The 17,342-nt window shown below is 53.8% G+C and overlaps 1 protein-coding gene across 3 annotated transcripts in view; it reads right to left on the bottom strand.

Annotated features, from left to right (window-relative positions):
• The window catches only part of LOC138579573 (embryonic polyadenylate-binding protein-like), a 1,702,133-nt gene that overhangs the window by 1,046,364 nt on the left and 638,427 nt on the right, over positions 1-17,342 (bottom strand). The gene's annotated exons all lie outside the window — the stretch shown is intronic.

Raw genomic sequence — 17,342 nt, 5'->3', positions numbered from 1 at the left:
ATGGGGTCTGGCATGGATTCACATGCTCATGAATAAAAGAATGCATAGCAGTACACACATGCACAACCACGGGAGGTGGCAACAGGCTCAACATTAAGCAATACAACAACTCAACATTAAGCATCTCTTACCTTCTAACTAGGCTCACCTTAGGAGAACAAGTTGCACAGCACTGCTTGGCCGACCCTGGACTCCTCCCTGGAATCCGGGTCGACGCAGTAGAATTTGGTGAAGGTGTGCGTCGACCTCCACGTAGCAGCCCTGCAGATGTCCAGCAGGGGCACACCAGATAGGAAAGCCGTGGTAGCTGCGATCGCTCTGGTGGAGTGGGCTCTCGGACGGCCGGGCAGCAGTCGGTTTGCCAACCGATGACAGTACATGATCCAGCCGGAGAGCCATCTGGAAATGGAAGCCTTTGAGAGAGCCTTCCCCTGATTGACAGGTCCAAAGTTCACAAAAAGTTGTGACTTCTTACGAAAACTCTTCGTGCGGTCCACGTAGAACTTCAGCGCTCTAGCTACATCCAGCAAGTGCAAAGTCCTTTCAGCCGGCGACGGGAAGAAAACAGGCAACACCAAGGGTTAGTTGAGGTGGAAGTCCGACAGCACCTTGGGCATGAAGGAGGGGTGCGTCCTGAGCACTACCCTTGTGTCATGAAAAGTCAAGTACGGGGGCTTGCAGGAAAGGGCCTGGATCTCTCCCACTCGTCGTGCAGAGGTGATGGCCACAAGAAACGCTGTTTGCCACGACAAGAACTTCAACGGAGCCGAGTGCAGAGGCTCGAACGGAGATCCCATGAGCTTGGTCAGCACCACGTTGAGCTCACACGCCGGGGCCGGAGCCTTCACCGGCGGGAACGATCTGAATAGTCCCTTCATGAATTCTTTCACCAGACGATGAGACCACAAAGACGTCCGTCCCGTGGTTCTGATGTATCGGGAGATCGCAGCAAGATGAATCTTGATGGAAGTGTGCGCCAGTCCAGCCTTGGCCAGCGTCAGTAAGTACGGCAGTACTTGATGAGCCGTAATCCGTAGAGGGTTAATCTTCTGTGCGTGGCACCAGACAGAGCACATCTTCCATTTGTGTCCATAGCATTTAAGAGTTGAGGACGCCCTGGCCTTTGCAAGAACCTCTCTGCAGTCGGCCGGTATGTCGTAACCTCCAAACTCTAACGCTGCAGGAGCCAGGCCTGCAAGTTCAGCGACTTTGGGTCGTGATGGAGGATGGCGCCTCCTTCCCTGGAGAGAAGATCCGCGTCCACTGGCAGCTTGATTGACGGGGACAAGTCCAGAAGGTCCGGGAACCATATCTGCCTCGGCCACGCAGGTGCGACGAGGATCATCCTGCACCGTGACCTCTTGAGCTGGTTGATGAGCCGGCTCAGAAACGGCAATGGAGGGAACGCGTAAAGAAACAGGCCCTCCCAGGGGAACGAGAAAGCATCGCCGATGCTCCTCGGATGGGGAAACCTGCTGGCGAACCTCCGGCACTTGGAATTCGTCGCCGTCGCGAAGAGATCGATCTGGGGAGTGCCCCACCGTCGGAAGAGGCGGTCCACTAGATCCTGTCATAGCACCCACTCGTGGCACGAGCGCAGCTCTCTGCTGAGCGAGTCTGCGATGGTGTTTTTTATTCCTGCCGGATGAAACGGCACCAGAAACATCCCTTGGGCGACGGCCCAATGCCACAGATCCTGCGCCTCCTTGGACAGGGCTGGGGATCTGGTACCGCCCTGCTTCCTGATGTAGAACATGGTGGTGGTGTTGTCGGTGAAGATCCTCACCACCTTGCTCTTGAGGGATGGAAGAAAGGACCTGAGGGCCCAAAACACTGCCCGGAGCTCCAGGACGTTGATATGGAGGGACTTCTCCGTCGGGAGCCAAAGGCCTCTCGCGTGTAGATTTTCAGTGTGCGCTCCCCACCCTTCCAGGGAGGCATCCGTGGTCACTGTCTTCTGGTGGCCTGGGGTCTGGAAGTCCATGCCCGCCGTCAGATGCGCGCGGGTGCCCCACCACCGGATCGCTCGTCGGAAGCTCTCGTCGAGTGTGATCCTGTCCTCGAAGCTGCCCGTCATCTCAATCAAGCGCGCGTCCAGAAACCCCTGTAACGGGCGCATCCGAAGCCTGCACAGGCGGATGAGATAAATGCAAGAAGACATCATTCCGAGGAGGGATTTGATGGACCTCAACCTGGCCGCGTCCGTAACCAGCATCCGCTTCACCTTGCCCAAGATGGCCCTCGTCCTTTCCTCCAACGGAGAGGCCAGAAGCGCCACTGTGTCGAGTTTCGCTCCCAGAAACAGCGCGTCTTGCGCAGGCACCAGGTGGGACTTGGCGTAGTTTATGGAGAATCCCAGGTCCGTGAGTAGTTGGACGGTCCTTGCCGTGTACTCCACAGCGAGTTCTCTTATCTTTGCTCGGATGAGCCAGTCGTCCGGGTAGGGGTAGACGTGGATCCCCTCCAGGCGCAGCCGCGCCGCCACCATTACGAGGCACTTGGTGAACAGCTTGGGTGCCGACCTCAATCCGAAGGGAAGGGCTCTGAACTGGTAGTGACGCCCTTGGACCACGAATCTGAGAAACTTTCGGTGTCCCTTTAGGATGGGGATGTGGTAAGCATCCTCCAAATCCGACGACGGCAGGAAATCGCCCTCCTCCAGCTGACCCAGCACGTGCTGGAGGGTGACCATCCGGAACTTCTGTGCCTTGATGAATTTGTTCAGTCGTCGTAGGTCCAGGATGGGACGCCATCCTCCTGTCTTCTTCACGAGGAAGTATCGTGAGTAAACTCCGGAGCCCCGAAGCCTCTTTGGGACGAGCTCGATGGCGCCTTTCTTGAGCATCGCCTTTACCTCCAAGAGAAGTTGTTGAGGGACGTGATGTTCCTTCCTGGCCGCGGGCGTGGGGTTGGGGGGGGGGACACGCGTGGGCACTTAAGAAACTCGAGTGCGTGACCCTGGTCCAGGGCGTCCAGTACCGAATGGTCGGTAGAGATGGACTCCCACACGCAGACGAAGCTCGCCAGCCGGCCTCCTACCGGGGTGCTTCGGTGGGGGCCCGACCCCACGGCCGGTTCAGTCCTGCTTCTACAAGGCTTTGCCGCCTTGTCCTCCTTGGCGACGACGGCGGGGTCCGCCCGACTTGCCTCGTCCCCTGTAGGCTTCCTGCGACGACGAACGGGCCGCTTGACGATAGGTGGAAAATCCGCCATCGGAACATTTGGAGGCACCCTGCTCCGAAAGGGCGGCCGTCGTTGCTGGAGAACACCAAGTGTCCGTCTTGATAGCTTGTAGGGAATCGTCCACTGTTTTCCCAAACAGGTTGCTCCCGTCGAATGGCATGTCCAAGACTCTGGTCTGCACGTCCTGCCGGAAGTCAGTTGCCTTGAGCCATCCACGCCGTCTAAGGCACACGCCGTTGCCCAACTGGCGAAATCCAGTGTAAGCGATGTCCGTCGCTATCGTAATGGCGTGGTCCGACGCCACTTCTCCTTCCTGCAAGATCTCTAGGGCCTCCGCCCTCTTGTCGTCTGGTAAGAAGTCCAGCAGGGGGGCGATTTTGTACCACAACTCCCTGTCGTAGCGGGCTACGATAGCCAAGGCGTTGGCAGCCTTAATCGTCATCGCTGCCGATGAGATGACTCTGCGTCCCATCGTGTCCAATTTCTTTCCCTCGCCGTCCAGCGGGGAGGTTGACGTAGAGGCCGAGGCCCCCCCCCCCCCGCTTTCTTCCTGGCCGCCGCTGAGACGACCGAGTCCGGGGTCGGCTGTGCCCGAAGGCCGCGTTCGGGACCCGGTACTTCTTCTCGTACCGATCCCTTCTCGCAGGCGTTGTGGATGGGTTCTTGAGGAGGGAGAGACCCTCATCCCAGATATCGTCCAGTAGAGGTACAGCGAGGACCGTCTTCCTCTTGGTCTCGTGCCGTTGATAAAGGAAACCTTCCTTCTTCTCTTCCGGGCAGAGCTGGAAAAGCTCGGATGCCTTGGCGATCATGGCATGAAACGATCCAATCTCGTCGGGAGGAGGTGACGACGGGAGATCCTCGTAGTCTGTACCTGTCGCGGCCGTGTCATTCCCCGTATCATCCCCACGGGTCGTGGAGGAGAGCTGAACAGGGCGTGATGGTTGAAAAGGAGGTGGAGGATGAATCCTTCTCTTAGGAGGAGGGCTCCCAGAAGGGCCTGGCTCCAGTTCCCCCGTCGGGAGCGGTTCCTCAGTTGATAACAGCAACCTCGTCCTTATCTCCGAGCATAGGACTGTATAGCCAACAAAATGGCCGCCGAGTTGTCTTGCGGCACTGGTTGAGGGGATTGACGGGCAGTCAGGAGCCCCGTCAGCACCCTCGACGTTATCGTAGTCTCCGACGTCGGGGTCCCTCCCGACGGGCTGGTCTTCTTCCACGCCAAGGCTTAAGACTTCGATCAGCTCCTCCTCAGAGGTTGAGGCCGAACCCACGACGACCTCCTGCCCCCCTTTTTCTTCTCCGGAGGTTTCATGGGGGTCCCGTCGATGGGCATGAAAGAGGACTCCCTCCGCAGTGGCAGGGAGACTCTGGGCCCCCCGAGGTCGCCACCACTGGTGTAGCCTCCACAGGCTGAGCCAGGGCCGCCGTGACTGTCTCGATAGAGGCCTTGGCCGGGTGGATCAATGCTTTCACCACCTTAGGTGCGCTCACCGCCTTCTCCTTGGGGGGAGGGTCACCGCCTCGCTCCCCCTCCGATGGGGCCTTCGAGCTCGACCGGGGTCTCTCCAGGAGCTTCGCCGGGTGCTTGGCCTTCCTCTTACCAGACCCAGAGCATTGGCTCGTGGTTGATGGCGCCGGGGAGGATGCGCCCTGCCTGGCGCCCGTAGAGCCCGACCGTTCGGCGCTTCCGGTGCCATCAGACTCGCGGTGCTTGGCCTTCTGTTGGGACCCCGTCGCCGGGGCGCCCTCAAAGGTCTTAGAAGACCACTCACACTTCTTTTTTCTTGCCTGACGGGCTCTTCCCTTCCAGCCAGTTGGCGAGACGCAGATGGCGGTCCTTCATGGTCCGCTCCGACATATTGCCGCAAAACGCACAGTCCTTCTCCACGTGCGTCTTGTCCTCATGCAGGCAGTAGAGGCAAAGGGAGTGTTCATCCTCCTTAAAGACATTTTGAAGCTGGCATCCAGGGCAGACCCTGAACAGCTTTCCGGGCGTCAAGCTTCCCTTCTCCTGGGCCATGACGAGATAGGCCTGAGAAACTTCTGGAGTCCTCAAAAGCGTGGCTCGACAAAATTTTTACCCTTGAGGGGCGTAGAAGAATCCGACACGGGTCCCCGTTGATCGGATAAAGAAACGGTGGAGCTTGAGGCTCTTTGACCGAAAAAGAGAACATTTTCCTAAGAAAAAGCGCGAAAAAAACACTAAAGCTCGAGAGCAATAGCACGAGGATCCCAACACTTGAACGTGCGGTAAAAATCTGAAGATGGCTGCCAGAGGGGGGGGGGGGGCTTAGGGAGATGGCAGTCATTGGCTGTGGTCAGTATGACGCAGAGATCAGTGATTGGTTACTACTACGAAAGACAGATCAGAAACGAAACCGATACTGATTTTTCTTTACCGAGGATTTCCAGCCCGACTATGGGGAATATTCATGAGCATGTGAATCCATGCCAGACCTCATGCTGGAGAACATCATTGTTGCCTAGTTACGTTTGCAGCATTGCTCCTATATCCCCACAAACTACCCAATTTAGAAAGAGCAAAATCAAGTAAAATGAAAAAGGGGGTCATCAAACAATGACAGTATTTAGAATAATTTTTCAAGCACAACCATCTTGTAGGTTCCTTCGCTTTTGTTATGTGGGCTCCTAGCAATGCAGGCACCCAGAACCTGGTGACTTATCCACAAAAAAAATCTTCCTTTCCGAAACTGCATTTTAAAAGTGAAACATGATGAACTTGCATTTCCATTGCATACAACTTCTTGTGTTCCATTTTAAAATGTTACAAAAACAAATAATTGTATCAAATTGACTGCTTGAAACTATTAGGTTGCCACTTACAACCAGTGATATAAAAAAAAATAAAGTATTGTTTCAATCAATCTGAAAATGGATTGTACTGGAGATGAGGGTGTTATCAAATCGACAAACTATTTGGGTGTTCCAAACATTTGCCCTTTTTTAAAATTCTGAATAGGAAGCAAAACACAGATTCAGCCAATTTTAAAATAGATCTCAAAATATTCATGTATAAAATCAGACATGAACAAATATGTTAATGAGATCACCATTTTATAGCACTTCATGCCAGTAACTTCCAAGCACTGCAACAGGGGTGTTTGTAAACAGTTACAGAGCTTGTTTTATCAACCTTGGATAGAAGCGCTCAGTCAGTAATACAGGATTCAGACCTGGGTCCTATAGACGAAATGGGACCAGGCCGGGTTCTTCACTTGCAGAGGTATCTTGCCAACACAGTGGTGAAGACAAACCAGTTATTTGTTTTAACAAAAAAGCCAACAAGATGTCATGTACACATAATCCAAAAGTATAGAAACCTTTTCTGTAATCTTACCCTCCCTCCCCCTATCCCCTGAGCACATCTTATCACACTGAACATTTGACTAGGGGAGTTAAAACTCTGAACAATGAATTCAGAAAAACACAGCAGGACCACAGTATAGGGAAATCAATCATCACTTGAAGACACTCGATCCGAATATCCTCGGGTATTGATCAGTGTCGTTAGAAGGACCAACCTGCTACCCCACCCAAACCCGAATGGTTGCATACCTCAGTTACTCAGTTCATGTATCGGGGTATGTAAATCAAATAGATCGAGGGCTCCAAGCCTCTGGGCAGCTTAGTTCTCAATTTTCTTTTTTCAGTAGTTAAAGGAGGGTGTTCTATTTTTCAACAAATGCTGTGGTATGGTTGATGAGGTCATCTAAGTGCCTTTTCATGGCTAGAAGTTGACAAGGAACAAGTTACTTACCTGTAACTGTTGTTCTCCAGCATGGGTCTGGCATGGATTCACATGCTCATGAATATTCCCCGTCGTCAGGCTGGGAATCCTCGGTAAAGAAAAAACCAGTATCAGTTTCGTTTCTGATCTGTCTTTCGTAGTAATAACCAATCACTGGTCTCTGCGTCATACTGACCACAGCCAATGACTGCCCTCTACCTAAGCACCGCCTCTGGCAGCCATCTTCAGATTTGGAAGCACGTGAAGTGGCAGTATGACCAAGTGAAGAGCCGCAGAGGGGTAGGCGGGAGGGTTCGCATGTGAATCCATGCCAGACCCATGCTGGAGAACAACAGTTACAGGTAAGTAACTTGTTCCTTCTCCAGCATGGGGTCTGGCATGGATTCACATGCTCATGAATAAAGAATACATAGCAGTATACACATGCACAACCACGGGAGGTGGCAAAGGCTCAACATTAAGCATAGCATCAAACTCAACATTAAGCATCTTACCTCCTCACCAGGCTCACCTCAGGCGAACAGGTTGCGCAGCACTGCTTGGCCGACCCTGGACTCCTCCCTGGAATCCCGATCGACGCAGTAGAACTTCGTGAAGGTGTGCGTCGACCTCCACGTAGCAGCCCTGCATATGTCCAGCAGGGGCACACCAGAAAGGAACGCCGTGGTAGCTGCGATCGCTCTGGTGGAATGGGCTCTCGGACGGCCGGGCAGAGGTCGGTTTGCCAACCGATGACAGTACATGATACAGCCGGAGAGCCATCTGGAAATGGAAGCCTTCGAGAGAGCCTTCCCCTGATTGACAGGTCCAAAGTTCACAAAGAGTTGTGACGTCTTCCGAAAACACTTCGTGCGGTCCACGTAGAACTTCAGCGCTCTAGCTACATCCAGCGAGTGCAAAGTCCTCTCAGCCGGCGACGAAGGCGACGGGAAGAATACAGGCAACACCAAGGGTTCGTTGAGATGGAAGTCCGACGGTACCTTGGGCATGAAGGAGGGGTGCGTCCTGAGCACTACCCTCGTGTCGTGGAAAGTCAAGTACGGGGCCTTGCAGGAAAGGGCCTGGATCTCTCTCCCACTCGTCGTGCGGAGGTGATGGCCACAAGAAAAGCAGTTTTCCACGATAGAAACTTCAACGGAGCCGAGTGCAGAGGCTCGAACGGAGGTCCCATGAGCTTGGTCAGCACCACGTTGAGCTCCCACGCCGGGGCCGGAGCCTTCACCGGCGGGAACGATCTGAACAGTCCCTTCATTAATTCTTTCACCAGGCGATGAGACCACAAGGACGTCCGCCCCGTGGTTCTGGTGTATCGGGAGATCGCAGCAAGATGAATCTTGATGGACGCGTGTGCCAGGCCAGCTTTGGCCAGCGTCAGCAGGTACGGCAGTACTTGGGGAGCCGTAATCCGTAGAGGGTTAATCTTCTGTGCGTGGCACCAGACAGAGAACCTCTTCCATTTGTGTCCGTAGCATTTAAGAGTCGAGGACGCCCTGGCCTTTGCAAGAACCTCTCTGCAGTCGGCCGGTATGTCGTATCCTCCAAACTCTAGCGCTGCAGGAGCCAGGCCTGCAAGTTCAGCGACTTCGGGTCGTGGTGGAGGATGGCGCCTCCTTCCATGGAGAGTAGATCCGCGTCCGCCGGCAGCTTGATCGGCGGGGACGCTGACAAGTCCAGAAGGTCCGGGAACCATATCTGCCTCGGCCACGAGGGTGCGACGAGGATCATCCTGCACCGTGACCTCTTGAGCAGGTTGACTAGCCGGATTAGCAGAGGCAAGGGAGGGAACGCGTAGAGGAACAGGCCCTCCCAGGGGAACGAGAAAGCATCGCCCATGCTCCTCGTCTGGGGAAACCTGCTGGCGAACATCCGGCACTTGGTGTTCGTCGCCGTCGCGAACAGGTCGATCTGGGGTGTGCCCCACCGTCGGAAGAGGCGATCCACCAGATCCTGCCGTAGTTCCCACTCGTGGCACGAGCGCAGCTCCCTGCTGAGTGAGTCGGCGATGGTGTTTTTTATCCCTGCCAGATGAAACGGCACCAGAAAAATCCCTTGGGCGACGGCCCAATGCCACAGGTCCTGCGCCTCCTTGGACAGCGCTGGGGACCTGGTTCCGCCCTGTTTCCTGATGTAAAACATGGTGGTGGTGTTGTCGGTGAAGATCCTCACCACCTTGCCCTTGAGGGACGGAAGGAACTGTCATGCATGCTGGACGCTACGCTCGTAGAACAGCTAGACCGTTCTACTCCAAATGGAGGCTATTCGATACGTTACCGGGAAAACGACGTTTACACTTTTCACGTCGCTAACTTCACGTGACTTTTGCTTCGTCACGTGAACTACGGTATCACGTATTTAAGCAGCGTAGAAACTTCACTCGCTGCTTCTGATCGTCTCTATTGGCGTCGTGTAGCTGAACCTCTGATCTACATCCTGGTATATTCCTACAGCTACTTTTGGACCTTCGATAGCGTGTGTTCCGCCACACGCCGATTCCTGGAGCTATCCCTTCGCGTGATAATCAACACGCGCTCTTCGTCTTCAAGTGCGGCCGGCCCAGGCTGCGTGAATCCTGCCTGCGTGTAAAATCCACACGCGCTCTTTGTCTTCATACGCGGCTGGCCAAGGCTGCGTAAATCCTGCCCGCGTGTAACATCCACACGCGCTCTTCGTCTTCAAGTGCGGCCGGCCCAGGCTGCGTGAATCCTGCCCGCGTGTAAAGTCCACACGCGCTCTTTGTCTTCATACGCGGCTGGCCAAGGCTGCGTAAATCCTGCCCGCGTGTAACATCCACACGCGCTCTTCGTCTTCAAGTGCGGCCGGCCCAGGCTGCGTGAATCCTGCCCGCGTGTAAAGTCCACACGCGCTCTTTGTCTTCATACGCGGCTGGCCAAGGCTGCGCGAACCCTGCCCGCGTGTAAATCCACACGCGCTCTTCGTCTTCAAGTGCGGCTGGCCAAGGCTGCGCGAACCCTGCCCGCGTGTAAATCCACACGCGCACGTTGTCTTCACACGCGGCTGGCCCAGGCTGCGCGATTCCTGCCCGCGTGTAAATCCACACGCTCACGTTGTCTTCAAACGCTATTTTCTTCTAACTCCTGCTTCTGTGGAATTAACAGAAGGATTGATCCCTAAGTGGGAAGGAAGCCTTTCAAGGATTATTGGAAGTGACTTTGAACTGAACTTTGGACGCTATCCTGTGGTGAATTCAACCCGTATCTAGCGTGAGCCTCGTTCCATCCGGGATAAGTCTCCCTTACTAATTTTCCCTTCCCTGTCGTTTTGTTCTTCATTTCAAATCCATCAAGAGACTTCTGGATTGTTCTACCCAGAGATACAGGTCAGTGTGATCATTCCTGTCATTATCTAACTCATCATACTCAGGTTGGAGCAGTTATTCATGATACTTTAATTTGTCCTAGGCTGGATTACTATACCTTACCCACGCCCTTTCCAGTGATCCATCGCTCTGCCTGTTTTATCAGCCAGAGGGTTGTATCATTTGGAAGGTCTTTGTTGACTTCACGACTATCAAGTCGGGTGAACAGGGATCCGGAAGACCCTACCTCCTGTATCCTTTTGAATATTGTATCCTTTTCGGTTGATACTTTGGTGCATTCTGACAGGAAAGACCTGAGGGCCCAAAAACACTGCACGGAGCTCCAGGACGTTGATATGCAGGGACTTCTCCGTCGGGAGCCAGAGTCCCTTTGCGTGCAGATTTTCGGTGTGCGCTCCCCACCCTTCCAGGGAGGCATCCGTAGTCACAGTCTCCTGGTGGGCTGGGGTCTAGAAGTCCATGCCCGCCGTCAGATGCGCGCGGGTGCCCCACCACCGTATCGCTCGTCGGAAGTTCTCGTCGAGCTTGATCCTTTCCTCGAAGCTGCCCGTCGTCTGGATCCAGCGCGCATCCAGGAATTCTTGCAACGGGCGCATCCGGAGCCTGCACATGGGAATGAGGTAGATGCAGGAAGACATCATCCCGAGGAGGGACTTGATGGACCTCACTTTGGCCGCGTCGGCCACCAACATCCGTTGCACCTTGCCCAAGATGGTCCTGGTCCTCTCCTCCGACGGGGAGGCCAGAAGGGACACTGTCGAGCCTCGCTCCCAGAAACAGTGCGACTTGCGCGGGCACCAGGTGGGATTTGGCGTAGTTCACGGAGAATCCCAGGTCCGTGAGGAGTTGGACGGTCCTTGCCGTGTGAACCACGGCGAGCTCCCTCGTCTTGGCGCGGATGAGCCAGTCGTCCAGGTAGGGGTAGACGTGGATCCCCTCGCGGCGCAGCTGCGCCGCCACCGGTGCGAGGCACTTGGTGAATACCCTGGGTGCCGACCGTAGTCCGAAGGGGAGGGCTCTGAACTGGTAATGACGCCCTTGGACCACGAACCTGAGGAATTTTCGGTGCCCCTTTAGGATGGGAATGTGGAAGTAGGCATCCTCCAAATCCAACGACGATAGGAAATCCCCTTCCTCCAGCTGGCCCAGGACGTGCTGGAGGGTGACCATCCGGAACTTCTGCGCCTTGATGAACTTGTTCAGACGTCGGAGGTCTAGGATGGGGCGCCATCCTCCCGTCTTCTTCTTCACGAGGAAGTATCTCGAGTAAACTCCGGAGCCCCGAAGCCTCTTTGGGACGATTTCGATGGCGCCCTTCCTGAGCATCGCCTTTACCTCCAGGAGAAGTTGAGGGACGTGAAGTTCTTTCCTGGCCACGGGGGGGGACGCGCGGGCACCTTCTTTGAAACTCGAGCGTGTGGCCCCGGGCCAGGGCGTCCAGCACCCAACGGTCGGTGGAGATGGACTCCCACACGCTGACGAAGCCCGCCAGCCGGCCTCCCACCGGGGTGCTCCGGTGGGGGCCCGACCCCACAGCCGGTTCAATCCTGCTTGGACGCGGCCTTGCCGCCTTGACCTACTGGGCGACGACGGCGGGGTCCGCTAGACTTGCCTCGTCCTCTGTAGGCCTCTTGCGACGACGAGCGGGCCGCTTGACGGTAGGAAGCGAAACCGCCGCCGGAACCTCTGGAGGCGCCCTTGCCTCCGCTGCTCCGAAAGGGCGTCCGACGTTGCTGCAGAACTCCGAGGGCCCGGGCCGTCTCAGTATCCGCCTTGATGGCCTGAAGGGAATCGTCCACTGTCTTCCCAAACAGGTTGTTCCCATCGAAGGGCATGTCCAGGACTCTGGTCTGGACGTCCTGCCGGAAGTCCGTAGCTTTGAGCCATCCACGACGTCGAAGGCAAACGCCGTTGCCCAGCTGGCGGAACCCAGTGTCGGCGATGTCCGTCGCCACGGTGATGGCGTGGTCTGAGGCCACCTCACCTTCCTGCAGGATCTCCAGGGCCTCCGCCCTCTTGTCGTCCGGCAGAAAATCCAGCAGGGGAGCTATCTTGTACCAGAGCTCCCTGTCGTAGCGAGCCACGATAGCCAAGGCGTTGGCCGCTTTAATCGTCGTCGCTGCCGACGAGATGACTCTACGTCCCATAGCATCCAATTTCTTTCCCTCGCCGTCCGGCGGGGAAGTCGATGTGGAGGCCGCACCCCCCCCCCGCTTTCTTCCTGGCTGCCGCGGAGACGACGGAATCCGGGGTAGGCTGCGCCCGGAGGCACAGGGGGGCCGTGTCCGGGACCCGGTACTTTTTCTCGTACCGGTCTCTTCTAGCTGGCGTCGTGGAAGGGTTCTTGAGGAGGGAAAGGCCCTCATCCCAAATGTCGTCCAACAGAGGCACTGCGAGGACCGTCTTCCTCTTGGCCTCGCGCCGCTGATAAAGGAAGCCTTCCTTTTTCTTCTCCTCAGGGCAGAGTTGGAAAAGCTCGGAAGCCCTGGAGATCATGGAGTGGCGGCGGGAGGCGACGACGGAATATCCTCGTCGTATGCCTCGTCGTCCGTACCCGTCGCTGCCGTGTCAGTCCCCGTATCATCCCCTCGGGTGGACGGGGAGGAGGGCTGGACGGGGCGCGACGGTTGAAAAGGAGGTGGTGGATGGATCCTTCTTTTCTTGGTAGGGGGAACACCAGAAGGTCCCGGTTCTGGATCCCCCGACGGGAGAGGTTCCTCCGTCGGTAACGGTAGTCTCGTCCTTATCTCGGAGCATAAGGACTGTATGGCCAACAAAATGGCCGCCGAGTTGTCTTGCGGCGCTGGCAGAGGGGAATCCGACGGGCGAGCAGGGGCCCCGTCGGTATCCTCGACGATGTCGTCGTCGTCGTCGTCACCTGCGTCGGGGTCCATTCCGACGGGCTGGCCTTCTTCCACGCCTAGGCCGTGGCTTAAGACCTCGATCAGCTCCTCTTCTGAGGTTGAGGCCGAATCTACGACGACGCCCTGCCCCCCCTTCTTCCCCACAGAGGGTTTCACGGGGGTCCTATCGATGGGCACAAAAGAAGACTCCCTCCGAGGAGGCAGGGAGATTCTGGGCCCCGAGGTCGCCACCACTGGCGCAGCCTCCACAGGCTGAGCCAGGGCCGCCGCGACCGTTTCGATAGAGGGCTTGGTCGGATGGATCAAGGCCTTCACCACCTTAGGTGCGCTCACCGCCTTATCCTTGAGGGAGGGGGCACTGCCACGCTCCTCCTCTGTCTTAGAGCTCGACCGGGGCCTCTCCAGGAGTTTCGCCGGGTGCTCGGCCTTCCTCTTACCCGACCCAGAGCGTTGGCTCATGGTTGATGGTGCCGGGGAGGGTGCGCCCTGCCTGGCGCCCGTAGAGCCCGACCGTTCGGCGCTCCAGGTGCCAGCGGACTCGCGGTGCTTAGCCTTATGTTGGGCCCCCGTCGCCGGGGCGCCCTCAAAGGTCTTAGAAGACCGCTCGGATTTCTTCTTCTTCTCGCCAGACGGGCTCTTACCCTCCAGCCAGTTGGCGAGACGTTGATGGCGGTCCTTCATGGTCCGTTCCGACATGTTGCCGCAAAACGCACAGTCCTTCTCCACGTGCGTCTTGTCCTCATGAAGGCAGTAAAGGCAGAAAGTGTTCGTCCTCCTTAAAGACGTTCTGCAGCTGGCATCCAGGGCAGACCCTGAACAGCTTTCCGGGCGTCGAGCTTCCCTTCTCCTGGGCCATCTCCGAGACCGGGCCTGAGAAGCTTCTGGAGTCCTCCGAAGTGTAGCTCGACGAAATCTTCACCCTTGAGGGGCGCAGATGAATCCGACACGGGTCCCCGTTGATCGGATGTAGGATCGGTGGAGCTTGAGGCTCTTTTGACCGAAAGAATCGAAGTTTTTGTGAAAAAAGCGCGAAAAATAGCACTAACGCTCGAGAGCAATAGCACGAGGATCCCAACACATGAACGTGCGGTAAAAATCTGAAGATGGCTGCCAGAGGCGGTGCTTAGGTAGAGGGCAGTCATTGGCTGTGGTCAGTATGACGCAGAGACCAGTGATTGGTTATTACTACGAAAGATCAGAAACGAAACTGATACTGGTTTTTTCTTTACCGAGGATTCCCAGCCTGACGACGGGGAATATTCATGAGCATGTGAATCCATGCCAGACCCCATGCTGGAGAAAGTTTGTTCCACCATACATTAATATGAGGCTTTCCAGTGCTCAGCCACATCGCCCAAATAACTAAATAAGCCGCTAGTAGCATTCTTGTCACCATTCCCTTTGGTGATATTTATGGGGTATATCCCTTTCACTGGCAAACACAGCAAGTCCCACAGGAACTGATTGTCCCTCATTTCTAAAAGAGGGACAACATCACTCCAGAATTCGGTCACTTTGTGAAATTCCCAAAACACCATAGGGTGTTGGCTGGGGAAAAGTAAGGGTTGCCAAGAATTGGCATGAGGGGAGAAGGAAATGATTCAGGGCAATGGCAGCAGGCTAGCATGTTTAAAGTGTCAAATACAGTTCTTTTTACCCGATGAGCGCAAAAAGGGCGGATTCCTTTTGCGCAGCCAAATCACTCTCCAAAGTGAAATCCTGCAGGATGTCGTGTCCATTTCACACCATTGATTGGACGTGTGTACCATACACCATTCTCCCAGGAGTCTCAATTGTGCAGCTTGATAATATAACAGTAAGGCGGGAGCCTGTATACCACATTTTGTTCAGGAGTCGCATACGATTATTTTCAAAACTCTGTCCCCACAAATCCCCCGAAATAAAGTGAAAGATCTTTCTGTAGCCTGAAAATAGGTGACTTGACTATTGGGGTTGGGAGGGTATGCAATGGGTAAAGTAAGCAAAGGATGATGTTCATTTTTAAAGCTTTGATTCTACCAAACAACGAGATTGTACGTTTTCCCCAATTTGCCAAATTTGGTGAATATGGGCCAAATGTTGGCGTAGTTGAGCCTGTAGCGAGCTCAGAGGTTTGCAGCTAGCTTGATCCCTAAATGTGTACCAGATTCTTCAGAAAATTTGACTGTCAAGCTCCCTTAGTGTGGTCATTAAGGTATCACAGATGTATTATTCACTTTGAAGCCAGACTCCAGTTGCAGCTTTCAAGATCCTTGAGGATGGCATCAAGAAGTGGTAGGATTTTGAATGTGACAAGGTTACTGTCTGCATAATTTATATTCTGTCTTGCCAAATCAGATTACCTGAATCTCTGATCTGTTTGGCAAAGAGCTCCATGACAATGGCGAAGAGTAATGGCAATAGTAGACACTTGCATAATACCCCTTTCTAGGGTAAATGCCCTCGACCTCCGGCCGTTGACCATGATCACCGATCTTGAGGATCTATAGATGGCCAGGACCGGCTTTATAAATTGGTCTCAAATCCTATGGCCCTCAGTGTATGCATTAAAAATGTCTAATTGACCCTGTACAAAGCCTTTTCAGCATCTTATGAAAGGACAGCTTGGCACTTGGAGAATCTTGTGGCTTTGTTAATTAGGGTTGGCCACTTCTCTGATTTTATCACAAAGTTTGTCATCCCTTGACAAATCCCTACTAGCCCGGGTGGGTAAGGTCGGGCAGCAGGTTCTCCACACAGGCCGCCTACATCTTGGAAAAGATCTTTGCATCCAGATTTAGTAACACAATCAGCCTAAAAGAACTAGTGTCTTCAGGGCATTTGCCAATTTTAGGAATAAGATGGATAATTGCGCTTATCCCATGGATCTGGTTATCCACCCCTGTGTATGCTAGATTACACAGAGAAGTGGGGGTGCTAGTATCCTAGTAAAAAAAAAAAAAGTCTTATACAATTGGCTTGAGCAGCTGCATAGAGAGTTTCATAGTATTCTCTAAATATATCCAATTTAGTTTCTTCCTCATGTATTTTAGTCACACGGCCATCTACACAACCCGCCCCCCCCCCCCCAACCTCCCCTAGTGTATTATCGTTTTGATACAAGTTTTATTGGCCTTACCTCAGAGTGCATTACCCAGCAGGCAGTCCGCTTTGTTGCTCTTTTAAAGAGCAAGTTACAAATTTTGAGGCGCCCTTTACTTTCTGCTTGGTTACAGGCGAGCAAGTTCAACTGTTGTCCGACTCACCCAATCCTACATAGCACTTTCCCAGAATTAGTGATTTTGTGTTTAACATCCAACTGCTGGAATTCCTGTTGGCCAACAAGTTCCCTCTGACCATCGCGGTGAAGTCATCCCAGTTATTAAAAGTAGGTATTCTCTGGTTATTTAATTGAACGTTTGCCCTGATATAGGATCCAATTTCCTCACAAGTGGACAGGTCTCGTATGTGACTGGACAGAGACCAGACCATGGGCATTGGGGCACCTGTGTCAGTGTGTAAAAGGGCCCACACTATGCAATGGTCCGAGATAGAACTGTTGCCCATCTCAACTGTGGTGGGGAGCCGTCTCATTCTGGCGGATATCAGTAGCTAGTCTATTCTCGTATAAACCTTTTGTACACGAGGATAATTGATAATCACTTTGGTTCAAGTGTAACTTGAGAGACATCAAAGAAGCCCGGTTCTTGGATAGTTTTTAAACTTCTTTGTTTAATGAACGATTGCAACAGAATTAGAATATTGTTTTCAGTTGCTGAAAGGGTCCTTAATGCATTATACCGGTAACAGTGTGGGCAATAATTGTTAATTTACAAGGCCAGATCACACAGATTTAAGAGGACGATTTGCCAGTGCAGTGACAAGCGAGGTCTGTAGTAGATCAAAATGAATAACACAACATTCAGATAGTGATACCTAAAAAGGTTAGATTGGTTGCAGGTTCCTCCAAGTCCGAAAACAATGGATATAAAGACAGAAGTTCAAACTTTGAACTCCTGTGTCCCCCGCACACTTCTAATCTGAACAGCCAAAACTTAACAGTGTCTGGCTAGATCAAAAATTAAATGATAAATAATACAACTTGTTCTATCCATAAAACATTCAATCAATGTTGACCAAAACATGTTAGAGTATTCTCTTGTGGTGGCCATATACCACTCCACTTTGGCTCGACACGTTTTGGGGA

The sequence above is a fragment of the Ambystoma mexicanum genome, chromosome 3p (assembly GCF_040938575.1).
Source record: "Ambystoma mexicanum isolate Mex_15411 chromosome 3p, UKY_AmexF1_1, whole genome shotgun sequence".
NCBI lineage: Eukaryota > Metazoa > Chordata > Amphibia > Caudata > Ambystomatidae > Ambystoma > Ambystoma mexicanum.
Note: the sequence above shows the minus strand (reverse complement) of the source record. Positions and strands in the feature narration are given on the sequence as shown.